Here is a 13,552-nt window from a genome sequence, read left to right on the forward strand (position 1 = left end):
CAGCCAACGCCACCGCTATAGTAGCTGAAGCCCAGAAGATGAGCAAGGACCAGCTTGTGATCCCTGAGAAGGAACCAACCTCCACAGCGCTGCAACTCGACCCCAGGGTCAAGAAGATCTACCTTGGCCTTGAAGACCCGACCAAGATGGCCCTCATCGGGGCCGACCTCTCGGAGAAATAGGAACTCACGCTCACCAGCTTCCTCCGGGATAACTCGGACATATTTGCGTGGAAACCATCTGATATGCCCGGTGTCTCCAGGGAGATGATTGAGCACTCCTTGGACTTGAGCAAGACTGCATGACCGGTCAAACAAAAGCTTCATCGCTTCGCCCGAGATCACGAGAAGTTCATTAGAGTAGGATTGAATAAGCTCCTAGCTGCTAGATTCATTTGTGAATGTAAACATCCTGACTGGTTAGCTAATCCAGTTCTTATAAGAAAGAAAACCAATGAATGGAGAATGTGCATTGATTACATCAACCTGAACAAGTACTGCCCTAAGGACCCCATTCTTCTTCCGCGTATGGACCAAGTCGTAGACTCCATGGCGGGGAGCATCCTACTCTGCTTCCTCGACTACTACTCGGGCTATCACCGATCACCCTCAATCCAGCCGACCAAGACAAGACAACGTTCATAACGTCTTTTGGCATCTACTACTATAATACCATGACCTTTGCGTTGAAAAACGCTGGCGCCACCTACCAGAAGGCAATCTAGGGTTGCCTAGCAACACAACTGCACAGAAACGTCAAGGTTTATGTCAATGATGTTGTCATCAAGACAAAAGACGAGGAAAGCTTCATAGCCGACCTCGAGGAAACCTTCAACAGCCTCCGGGTCGACCGCTGGAAACTTAACCCCGGCAAATGTGTCTTTGGTGTCCCATCTAGCAAGCTCCTGGGCTTCATGGTCAGCCAGCGTGGTATCGAGGCCAACCCCGCCAGGTGGACGCAATCAGAAACATGATGAAACCATCCAACAAGAAGGATGTCATGAAACTCGCTGGCATGATGGCGGCCCTTAGCCGCTTCATCAACAAACTTGGAGAAAAAGGTCTACCCTTCTTCGAGCCTCTCAAAAAGGCTGATAAATTTGTGTGGGATGACGAGACTAGCAAGGCACTCGAAGAACTCAAGGCTTTCCTCACCAATCCTCCAGTCATGATGGCTCCGGCCGACCAAGAAACACTATATCTCTATATCTACGCAACAACGCATGGGGTCAGCATTGTGCTAGTTGTGGAGCGTTAAGAACCCGGCCATGCTTACGCGGTGCAGCGGCTAGTGTACTACGTCAGCGAAGTCCTCAGCGACTCCAAGACTCGCTATACCTAGGTGCAGAAACTGCTCTACGCAGTGCTAATATCTTCAAGAAAGCTGTGTCGCTACTTCCAGGTGCACAAGATCTGTGTGGTATCCTCGTTCCCCATTGGTGAAATCCTTCACAACAGGGATGTCAACGGCCGAGTCGTCAAGTGGTCTGTGGAGCTCGGTGAGTTTGACCTTGAATTTTGCCCATGCCACGCAATCAAATCTCAAATCCTGGCTGACTTCGTGGCAGAATGGACGGAAATCCAGAAGCCACCTTCCCTGGAGAGGCTAGAACACTGGACCATGTACTTTTATGGTGCCCTCAACATCGAAGGAGCTGACGTGGGGGTCCTCTTCATGTCCCCCAAAGGCGAGCAGCTCAAGTACATGCTCCAAATCCATTGCAAGGCAACCAATAATGGCACCGAGTATGAAGCTCTTATCCACGACTTTCGCATAGCTGTTTCCCTTGGAATCAAGCGTATATTAGCTTATGGTGATTCAAAGGTTGTCATCGAGCAAGTTAACAAGAATTGGGACTACACTAAAGACTCCATGGATGCTTATTGTGCAAATATCCACAAGCTCGAAGCCCATTTTGATGGCCTCGAGTTCCCTCATGTCCCTATGGACCATAATGTTGCTGCCGACGTCCTATCCAAACTCGGCTCCAAGCGTGCGCAGGTTCCGGCCAGTGTATTTGTTCAAAATCTCCAGAAACCTTCCATCAAAATCCTGGACCCGGATCAGGACAGCAATGCTAGCGCTCAAGCTTCGACCGACCTAAAATCCGCTGGTGTCATGATGATTGAGGCGGAAGAAGACTGGCGCACCCCGTTTATAGCATTGATCACCGATCAAATGGCGCCAGAGGACAAAGTAGATCATGAAAAATTTGCCCGACGCAGTGCGAACTATGTCGTCATTGGCAAGGAGCTCTATAGAAAAGCTGCGTCCACATGGATATTGATGAAATATGTTTAGCGCAGCAAAGACGTTGAACTACTACATGAAATCCACTCGGGAACATGTGGCAATCACGCCGCCTCAGGCACTCTGGTCGGTAAAGCCTTCCGCTCTGGTTTCTACTGGCCAACAGCAATTGCCAACGCAAAGGAGCTCATCCAACGCTGCAAAGGGTGTCAATTTTTCTCCAAACAGCAGCACCTCCCGGCTCAGGCACTGCGCACCATCCCACCATCCTAGCCCTTCGCATGCTGGGTGCTGGACATGGTCGGACCCTTCAAAACTGCTCCGGGCGGCTATGCACATATTTTTGTGGTGGTCGACAAATTCACAAAATGGATAGAGGTCAAGGTCGTCACTAGCATTGAGTCGGCTAAAGCAGCTGAATTTGTGGAAGAAATTATGCATCGTTTTGGAGTACCCAACAAAATCATAACCGACCTTGGTGCGCAGTTCACAGGCGCTGAGTTTTAGAATTTTTGCCAAGACAACCTCATCGATGTTACTACTTCTCGGTAGCGCACCCACGCTGCAACGGCCAAGTGGAGCGTGCAAACGGGATGGTCCTCCAGTTCCTCAAGTCATGCATCTTTGATGACGCATCCAAATATGCTACCAAGTGGCTGCATGAGTTACCCCATATCATGTGGGGCCTAAGAACACAGAAGAGTCGGGCTACCGGCTACACACCTTTCTTTATGGTGTATGGCACGGAAGCATCTTGCCATCTGGCCTTTGGCGCCCCGCGTATCCAATACTAAGCCATCTTACCAGGACGTAGGGTATTACTCTCCGGAGGTTCGAACCTGTCTAAAACCCTCGGACTACCTTTGAGTTCTTGGTCTCGTAATCACCCTCACCTATAAATCAACCACTTAAGTAACCTCCTGGTGGACTGTCGGGCTCGTAGCTCCGACAATCACTCGTAGTCGTTGCTTGCTGCATGCATCATCTGATCAAGAAATGTTTCGGCGAGAAGAGCTAAGGATATATGGTAGCTGCCGATGGATGTCGACGTTACTGGCCACTCCGCTGTTGCTTTGCCGTGTTTCTTAATGCACGCACATGTTGGAAAGCACGTCGTCCGATGCAGCTCCGAAGAAAAGGTGGTGGATGACCAAATCTGCGGTACACCGACTCAACCGAAGTCAAGGACGGTCGATGTTGTTGTGGCCGGTCGATCGAATGGCTTCTAAATCGCCCCCTCCGAGAGTTGCAGTTTAACTTCGACACGTAGCAAAGTTGGTCCAGGTAGCCAGCTAGGATTCTTGACAGCAACATCGGTCACGATTCACGAATGGTCTGTACAACTTCGCGGCAAAGTCACACAGCTTGTGATGGATTCGCATATCCGTTAAAGGAGATGAAAATAAGAGAGAGACCATGAATTCCATGTCTACGACGGGCGGATACAAGACTTGGTCACAGGCTGAGACTGGGCAAGCTAAGTAGTAAGTGATCCAAACAAAAGCGGAAACTTTAGAGTAAACTGACCACACTCTCACCATGCGGTGTTCACTAGACGACATGAGCTGAGTCAGTCTCCGACAGCAACTTCAGTGGCCAATGTGCATTCTGGAATGATGCCCACGGCTCCGATCCATGCTAGCTACTACAAGCGCTCATCAGCTATAAATTCGAGGCCAGTACCAAGTAGCAAAGCCCCCGGCCCCCACTCTCTCCCAGTCTTCCTTCCCACTGCTCTCTACTTGACACTGGTACTTCTACCAAAGCTCGACGCCGACGACCAAGAAGTCCAGATAGAGGGCAGCAACGTACATGGCACGACAACGACAAGAGATGCTGCCCAACAACCTGCGCGAGCGGCCGCCGGGTGATGCCGCCGCCGCCGCCTTCGCACCCGGACCTGGAGGTGGCCACGGGGTTCGGCTGCTCCTGCTCGACGCCGGGCGCGTGCTCATGCTGTGGGGATGGGGGACGATCGCCGCCGCGGTATCAACCACGCGGAACCGGCCGCCCGACGACGACGACGCTGCCAACGCCACGCACGCGTTCCTCGGCCTCCTCCTGTGGCTTGCCGGCGTGTCCCTCGTAACGTTCACGCCCGCGGCAAGGCGCCGGCGGTTCCCGCGGATCGCGCGGCGAGGCGTCGCCGTCGTGACCAATCTTGTCATGGGCCGTTTCTTCCCGCCATGGAACTAGCAGGGCGTGCAGCGTCAAGCTATGCTGCACGGATATATGTATCGGTGATATGTGGAAATGGTATTTTTCTAAATAACCCGAAACGCGGATACGTTTCAGGATTTTTTTAAATACAGATAAATAATAATATATAATGAGAATAACAACAATAAGTAGAAGTTTAGCATAATAAGCAAATAATGGAGTACATAAGTTTTGTAAATTAACAAAGTAACATGTTAAAATGCTGTGAGGATTGCAATGTAATTTTTTATTTCATTTTCTATTCTTTTTTCCTTCCTAAAGGACTTACGCGTGTTTTATATATCTATTAATGGCCCATACGGCAAAAAGGTAGGATATTTCACAGCACGGATGGATAGAATCATAGCTCATCCTCACCTCCGCTGTACTATCGCCTATCTCTCTCTTTTCCCGTCTCTCTGTCTGTCTTCTCTCCATCTTCCATCTGCTCCCTCTCTTGCCTCTCACTGCAGGTGTGCGGGCATGCAGGTGGACGCCTGGGTTGCTGCGCACGACAGACTGGTGGCGCAGGGCGGCCATGGGGACGGGCTTCGAGCGGCCGGATCCCCAAACGGACGAGCTCCAGCTTCGCGACCAGGAAGTGCTCGCGCATGGCAGCGGCAGGCGATGGGCGGCGGCTTGGAGCGGCGATGCGGGCGGCGATGCGAGCAGCGGCGCTGGTGAGCGACCTGCAGCCTGCAGGACGCTGTCGCAGGGCCACGGGGGCAAAGCGGCCACGGACCAGGCACCCGTATCGTCGAATCGGCTTGGATACGTACCCACGGACGTATCGACTTTTTCTTTTGCTCCGTTTGGCTGCATGAAACGTTTACGTTTTTTTCCTAAAATCACTGGAATCATTACCAAACGGTAACGGTATTTTTTGAAGTGTTTCGAATGAGAAATGGAAGAAATCCTGAAATAGGTAAAAGGGTGTTTCACCAGTTTCTGGTTCACATCCTTCTCATTTCAACTGTTATTTTTTACCAGAATCTATCGAGTAAGTTTCTATATGAATCTGGAACCGTATAAATGGGACCTTATTTTTATTTCGGATACTTCATGATATGTATCCAACGCGTATCCATGACTCGGATACGGGATACGGCACCATGTGCACGTATCCGTGTAACATAGGCAGTACATGCTACTGAACGGTACGAGGGCTCCCTGCTGTTTCCTTTCACTATCGTTGTCTGGACTCTGGACAGGTTTGCCTGCTTCCTCCTATCGCAGTCCAGTCCAGGTGCTCCGGTCATCGGAGCAGGCTTTAGACTTTAGTGTGACCTTACCACTGCTCTTGTTATAAAACGGAAGGCAGGTGTGCAGTAGAGAACAACGGGCCTTCACAACGAGAGACAGAGAGGAGCCACACACTGACACCGCACTGCACGTCTGCACTGCAGCAATATATGGCACGAGAAGGAGTGCATGCAAATTACCTGCGCGAGCAGCCAGAGCAACAACAGGAAGAGGCGGTCGTCGTCGTGGCCAACGAGCGGCAGCGCTTCGTCGACGCCGGCCGCGTGCTCATGCTGTGGGGGTGGGGCGCGCTCGCCGCCGTCTCGACCGCGGGGAGGAGCCGGCCGCCGGATGCTTCCAGCGCCGTGCACGCGTTCCTCGGCCTCGTCCTGTGGCTGCTCGGCGTGTCCCTCGTCGCGCTCGTGCCCCTTGCGCGACGCCGGTTCCCTCGGACCGAGCGGGTTGGCGCGGCCGTGGCCAACGCCGTCATCGACTGCTTCTTCCCACCATTAAACTAGCTCCTGGCTGATTGCCGGTGCGTGGCCAGCAGCGTACACTATATGCGCGTGTCTTTGTCTTTGTGGAGTGTGATTACTAGTTGTTCGTGAATAATATTGGACTGCGGCAGTCGTCGATCAGTCTCGCGACCAGTCTGTCGGCCTGCATCTTTCCTGTGGATGCGCTCTGTCAGGATTCCACTGTATCCTATGGATTTTTTTTAGACATTGTTACATAAACTTACATCGACAAAGTGCATCGTATCAAAATGGCGAAAATAGTAAATAGAACCAACTACATATCCGTTGCCAACACAAGATAGCCTACGATGAAAACATCACTCATTCTCGGTGAAAAAAAAAATCCATAGACAGCACCTCCATAGCATGGTATGCTCCATGATATACGCTCTTTATGACTCCTTCAGCAGCAACATCTATATCTCTTAGACACAATATGTGCCCCTGAAAAAAATTACCTACAAAAATGATGTTATATATAGACTTATTATTAAAAAAATAATACCATTATGGTTTAACCATGCATATAAGATCTAAAAGGAAGCAATCATGTATACTAAAGCTTGTTCCTTCACCTGACTCTAGTGCTGATCCCAATAATAATAATCCATTATATGATAGGGAGAATTTGACAATACACCAAAAAATGATATTAGCAAAAGTTATGCTAAAAAAAATGGTGAATGGTTTTATTATGGTCACTAGCTAACATCATATTGGGTACTCCTTCCGTTTCAAATTGTAGGTCCTTTTTGGCTTTTCTAGAGACATAATTTTGCTATTGTAACATCCCCAAGACTAAAAACCATTTAAAAATGAGGACTTTTTCAAAATTTTCAAACAAACATAAAAAACCCTCTTATATTCCACTTATATTCAAAATTCCATTTAATTATTTTCAAAACATGCATGAACAAACATACAACTTGTAGATGAATGATGTGTTTTCTAGACATTTTGTGCATTCCAATTGCTCCAAAATTTACCCAAATTAAATCCCATTCGAATTTGATCTAAAAACCAAACCAAAACTCTTTCAAACAATAGTGAAATGACACTATTCAAACACGGGCTGACAACCTTGTTACTCGACTCGACCAACTTCCGGCCCGATCCGCTCCCACTCCTTCCGCCCGCGCGCCCACCTGACCGACGCGGCCAGCAGGCCGAGACGGCCCAACATGACGCAGCCCACTCCCACCCGTCATCCTCCCCCGCTTGTCATCTTCCTCCTCTCACCGCCCGTGCGTCCTCCCTCTCTCACGCCGCCGCCGCCGCTCAGATCCCCCTCTCTAGCCACACCTCCGCCCTGCCTGCGAGCGCGCCGCACTACCTTGCCACCCTCTCGCCAATACCTGCCGTCAGTGCACCCCTTCCCCCTCTCTAACCCCGGCTTACCTCCTCTAGCACACACGACGTCGCGACCATGCCACTGCAACTTCGACCACCCCTGCACAAACCTCGGCCAGGATCACCCCTCTGACCAGCCCCACATGACCACCTCATCCACGCACATCTACCTGTGCCCTTATCCAAGTCCAAGACCTCCTCTCCATCTTTCTGCCATGTGCGCTAGAGCGCCATGCTCGTGCACAGAGCACCGCCCACCATTGATGGCCGGAGAGCTCATCCTCTTGCCCCCATCCTCATCCACAAGCTCAAGAACCTCTCCCCGACCTATAAATAGGTCTCCACCCCACTCCCTTTGCCTCACCACCGCAACCTCACCCCCACTGCTCCTCCACCGGAATTAGGACTTGAGCTCGCCGCCTGCACCCACCACCGTAGCCTTTCCCCAAGGCTCAGGCAGGGTCAAAGCCGAGGCAAACTATAAGCTCATAGCCACCCTCACCCCGTGGCACTCTGCTGCCCGCTTCACGCTCGCCCACCGCCGCCGCTCAACCCCATCACCGCTGCTCACCAATGATCGATTCCCGCTGCCACGCTGCCCGTAGGGACGTCCCAAGTAACCCTGTGATGCTGCCTGGACCCTTGCTCAAGCCCTCCACCCCTCTCAAGCCGTGCCTCCCTTTCCTCCCGCACCGCCGCCAAGCTACGGCGAGCTTCGCCGGCCACCGTTGTCCCTTCCCGGCTCCCGAACCTACGCCCTTCGACTCGCCGTAAGCTCCCTTTCCACCACGGCCACTTCTTGCCCCTACTTGAAGTTGGAGCTGGCCGGCGTAACCAGCTCCGACGAGGTCCTTTGCCTCCACCGCCGTGCTTTGGTACCCTCTCAGGTGGCGCCTTACGTGGCGCTGGCGTGGCCTGCTCACCAGCTTTATGCCACGTGATCCCATCGTCTCGTTAGCTGCCGTGTCAACCACCTCTCCTTCCATACATGTGGTCCATTGGACCACCCTCACCGCCTTCCACCGGTCCACGGCCCCGGTCCATCGCACAATCCCCTGTGTAGATGGCCAGATGGACCGCCCAACATTAGCCCGATTTGGCTCGACCTGACTAGGCCCAGCACTATTAGGCTCGATGGCTTTTTTGTGCTGGGTCGGGTCAGCACTGCGTGCCGAACTACTGGCCCAGGCTCAGCACTATGGCCTTTTTATCGTGCTGGCCCAGCCCGCTAGCACGGCTGGCACTACCGTCTAGTGCCAGGCCAGGCACTAGCAGCGGCAGTCATGGCCCCCCGACGGTGGCGGTCGGCGTGCTTCCTTGCCAGCGTGGGGGAGGAGGGGATCAAGAAGGGGTGGCGCCTGGGGAGGAGTGAGGGCGGCTCACAGCGTGGCGCTAGGGTGAGGAGGGGTGGCCGATGGACGTCGCGGGGGAAGGGAGGAGCAAGAAGGGGGCAACACCTGGGGAGGAGTGAGGGTGGTTGGCGGCATGGCAGGTGAGGAGCGGCGGTCAATAGCGGCCGACGCACTTCCTTGCCGTCATGGGGGGAAGAGGGGAGGAAGAAGGGGCAGCGCCTGGGGAGGAGTGAGGGGTGGCCGGGGCTCGGCGGTGCGGCGCTTGGGTGAGGAGGGGCGGCCGGTGGCACCATGCTTGGGGAGGACTGGAGGAGTGAGGCTGGAGGGATGGCTGGTGTTGTGAGCGGGGAGTAGCCACCACCGAGTGAGGGAAAGGTGAGGGAAATGAGAAGAGAATGGAGAGGGTTAGGGTTTGGGCGGAAAGCAGTCCTTTGACAGGCCAGGGGGAGGATAGGAGGAGGGGGGAAGCAGGCCTTTGACAGGCCGGCTGGTAGTCTAAGGCGTGCCAGGTTAACGGGCCACCAGCGTGCTGGCCTTAAAATTGTGCCGGGCCTGGGCCAGCACTACGGGCTGGGGAGGTGGCCCAGGCACTGCACGATGCATAGTGCCAGGTTGGCCCGGGTACTATCCACTGCGGACCGAGCTAGGCTAGTGCTGGGCTTTTTCGAGCCGTGCTACGAGCCACCTAGCAGGCCTAGCCCATTTGGCCATCTATAGTCCCCCGCTGACACCACCCGCTGACCCCGTTGACGGGCCCACTTCTCAACCCGACTTAAAATGCTAGGCACACCCGAGTGGACGCACACCAGAAGTTATTCCACCCAATTCTTTTATCCAAAAATTCCACGAAAGTTCCCAAAAATACTAGATAAAATCATAAACCTATTAGAGCCACCCAAACTCCTTTTGCACTTCATTAAGGTGTTAAACCAAATAAAACTCTTTTCAGCCAATAGGAAAACTTCCTTTCCCACTTCTTAGCTCCAAAAATATCCAATAAATTCCTAAAAACACTAGGATACATTCTAAGCACTACCCTCACATCCCAAAACCCATGTTATATGACCCTAGGACCAAGAAACCATCCAAATAAATCCACATAAATCATATTTCCTTTATTCTAGAAATCACATAGACCTTCCAAAATAATTGCTAAAACCCTAAGGAATTCTTAGAATATGCCTAGACCCCATAACATAGTGTTTAACTTCAAACCTCCCCTTAAATCATAAACCCACCCGTAGAAAACCCATAAAATGTAAGGAAAATTATATAAAATATAAAGCCGTTTCCATCACATCTCGTAGAACCTTTCAATCCCATCACCTACCTTTCCCAAAACCCTTCCCCGAATGTCTTAAATAAGCTTTGGATTACTATTGATTGATGATTGATTGCATGATTGTTTTCTTATTTAATTAGTGCCTTAAGCCTTACCGAGAAGACAACATCTTAACTCGGAGCTAGATATCCGTTTAAGGATTTGGAATCTTCGCTCGACAAGCAAGGCAAGTCTTAACACCAACCCATGGTTTCATCCCACATTTCATAATACTAAAATTAACCAAGATAACAATGCGGTATTGCGTAGCTTCATAACTCCTTAAAATATAAGGATAGACATATTTCCAAAAGCAAGCTTCTCCTTGACAGAAGCTCTAGAAATAGCCTTGTATCTAAGGCTTATTAGAATAGTCAGTATAGGACCTCATATATCTGTCTTCAAAACATCTTTTGAAAAGCATACAAAAGGTGTGAGTTTTGGTAAAGAAAAGGAGTAATAAAACATGACTAGCAACCATATAAGGAGGAATGCGAGGTAAGGTGGACAATCTTGTTGGGATGCTCCTGTCCAGAGGCTTACCTCGATCATTAAGGACCAGTTCACTAACCAAGTCTTTCCAGTGTATTTGTGCAACCATACGAGCCGAAAAGGTATGACCTTCGGGAGTACCTACTATGTGAGGACTTGATTCATAACCCACCAACAAAATCTAGAAAACCATCCAAGGGGTCACGGTGGGCAATAGATAGACTGGAGCAGGACCTTTATATAGTTTTAGGTTCGATAGGCACGGGTCATGAGTAAAGGTCCAGAGGTCGTGTTTAACATGTTATGATGCATCTTTTTCCTAGGATAGTGTCCACGAGTGGACGAGATATGACCCTTGTTAGACCCTAGCTGTATCTGTGGATGGAGCTAGAGGATGCTGTCTAGAGATAGACACCGGTGGGCATGGTACGAATTTCTCGAAATGGAGAGAGTATTTCTGGTTCTAGCAGGGTGTCTTTGTTGTGTATGGAATACTTGTGCTAGCCATCGAATTATAGGACGGCTCATGCGGTTCAAGATGGTAGCATGAGAGGGAGATACCATTCTAGGCCGAGCCTGATGCCGTGCGGATGAAACGAAACATGGTGGTAACGTCTACTGCACTATCGTATCCTCATGTTTGTTCTGCTTAACTAAACTCATCAAATTTGCATTGTGTTCAGTCCTAGGCAGTGGGCACATGCTGCGCCTGCAGCCGTTGCTGCACAAGCGTAACTGTCTGTCTCAAGCTGTGTGCACACGTATTTCGGTCCAGCAGAAGAACGAATGAAGCCAAATTGACAACATGGCAAAATCAACATCCGAAATCTAACAAGACAATACAAAGGAAACACAGCCTAAATACTGTAGCTAGGTGGCGGCAGAGACACTCTTACTCATCTGAAGCCCATTCTGAGCAGGATGTAATATAAGTGGAGCATCAGACTTGACTCTCCATGCCCGGAACATATTAGTTTCCAAGTGCCTATACCAATACAAGCTAACCAATTTCTAACCTTCATTGTGATCAAGTGATTCTATCCAGAGGCAGGCAAACCATATTGGTAAGGGCATGTTGATGAATTAGTTCAATTAGGTTGATGAAATTTAATTTGTTTCATCCAACACAAGGATAACCTGTTGAATGTTTTGTTCCATCCAACTATACTAACACATACTTGCAAGTTAACACAAGGATAACATGCACTAGTAGAGAACTGACCTTCCATCCATGCCCTTTTGTCCTGGTTAATATTGGGCATGTGACTAAAGTGGCGTGCCACCGAAGGCTAGCGCGCGGGGGGGGGGGGGGGGGGGGGGGGGAGGGGGGAGGCTTTAGTCCCGGTTGGTATTTAAGCCCCCCCCCTTAGTCCCGGTTGTAACGGTTGAAAAAATCGCACCGACGCCGCCCCCTTTCTCCAACCTAGATAAAAGATGCACCATTTTATCCCCGTTAGAGTTACCAACCAGAATAAAAGATTTAATCCCAGTTGGTAATTCCAACCGTGACAAAAGGGTACGTCTTTTGTCTCGGTTGGAGTTTCCATCCGGGACAAAACCACCAACCGGGATAAAAGGGGTTGTATTTTATCCTGGTTGGAATTTCCAATCAGGACAAAATCTCCTCCCCTATAAAATCGCCAGACAGAGAGATCTTCTTCCTCCTCCAGCCCGAGCAACTCCACTCCATCGGCCTCCTCTCCATGGCGACGAAGCAACCCTAGGGGAGGTGCTGTCCAAATTTTTTTTTCCTCATTTGCGTGGAGATTTCACTCATCCAAAGTATTGTGAAGGTTAGCTACTTCATACTTCCTTAATTTATTGTTATTATGCTTTGTTTTATACTTTAGAGAGAGAAAAATGAGTTTTTTAGAATGAGGGAGAATAGAGAGGATTTTTTATTTATACATGTTTTTGAGCTAGAATTTGATGGATAGCTTACTTGTTATATACAATTCGTATCAGTTAAAAGAACTTGATCAATATTACGCATGAGAAAAAAATAGAGTAAATGTGTTTTTAATATTTAGTCATTGCAATAAGATTAAGGTAAATAAATTGTAGATGTAAGAAAATAGAATTTGGTCATTGCTACAATTTTTCATGTCACTGTAATTTAACAATAATTGTATTTCTTTAACCAATAATTTATTTATCTCATGTTTAATGCAGGAACTAAATATTATAAACAATAATCCTATACGAAGCTCTATGTTCATTTTTCACGAAATACGATGCATATGGACCGGCAATGGATGTACCACCTCCGTTCCTCCGATCCCAGTTAACAGTGTCTGCGCATGGCATAAATGTGCTTACGCTATTCTCTACAGATAACTCAATCTTCTCCGAAGTCTATGGAGAGTCACCTCCGCTCCTCCAGTACCAAAAAATAATGGTAGAACAGAAGAGCTTCGAATCCACAAACTCGGGCTGAATATCATAAAAGAATATTGAAATAGTATTCCAAACGTCTTTTGGAGCCTAATTCTCATAATAGAAGTATGCTGGCCCAATATCCTCTTCAGGCAAAGATCTGTTCACCGACCTTGACCTAGCGACTTTTGGTTGGTTTTGGCTTACCACCATAGGCCTTGCTCAGTGGACAGATCTTTTGGCTGGACGAGCTATTGTGTGTGTGCCACCACACTTTTATTATGAGAATGCGACACTTGCTCCAAAAGATGTTTGAAGAATTATTTCAAGATTCGTTTATGATATTCAGCCCGAGTATGTGGATTTAAAGATCTTCTGTTGTATCATTAATTTCTGGTACTAGATATGTGGAGGTGACTCTCGATACACTTCTGAGAAGATTGAGTTAAGTG

Source organism: Setaria viridis, chromosome 4 (assembly GCF_005286985.2).
Source record: "Setaria viridis chromosome 4, Setaria_viridis_v4.0, whole genome shotgun sequence".
Lineage (NCBI taxonomy): Eukaryota > Viridiplantae > Streptophyta > Magnoliopsida > Poales > Poaceae > Setaria > Setaria viridis.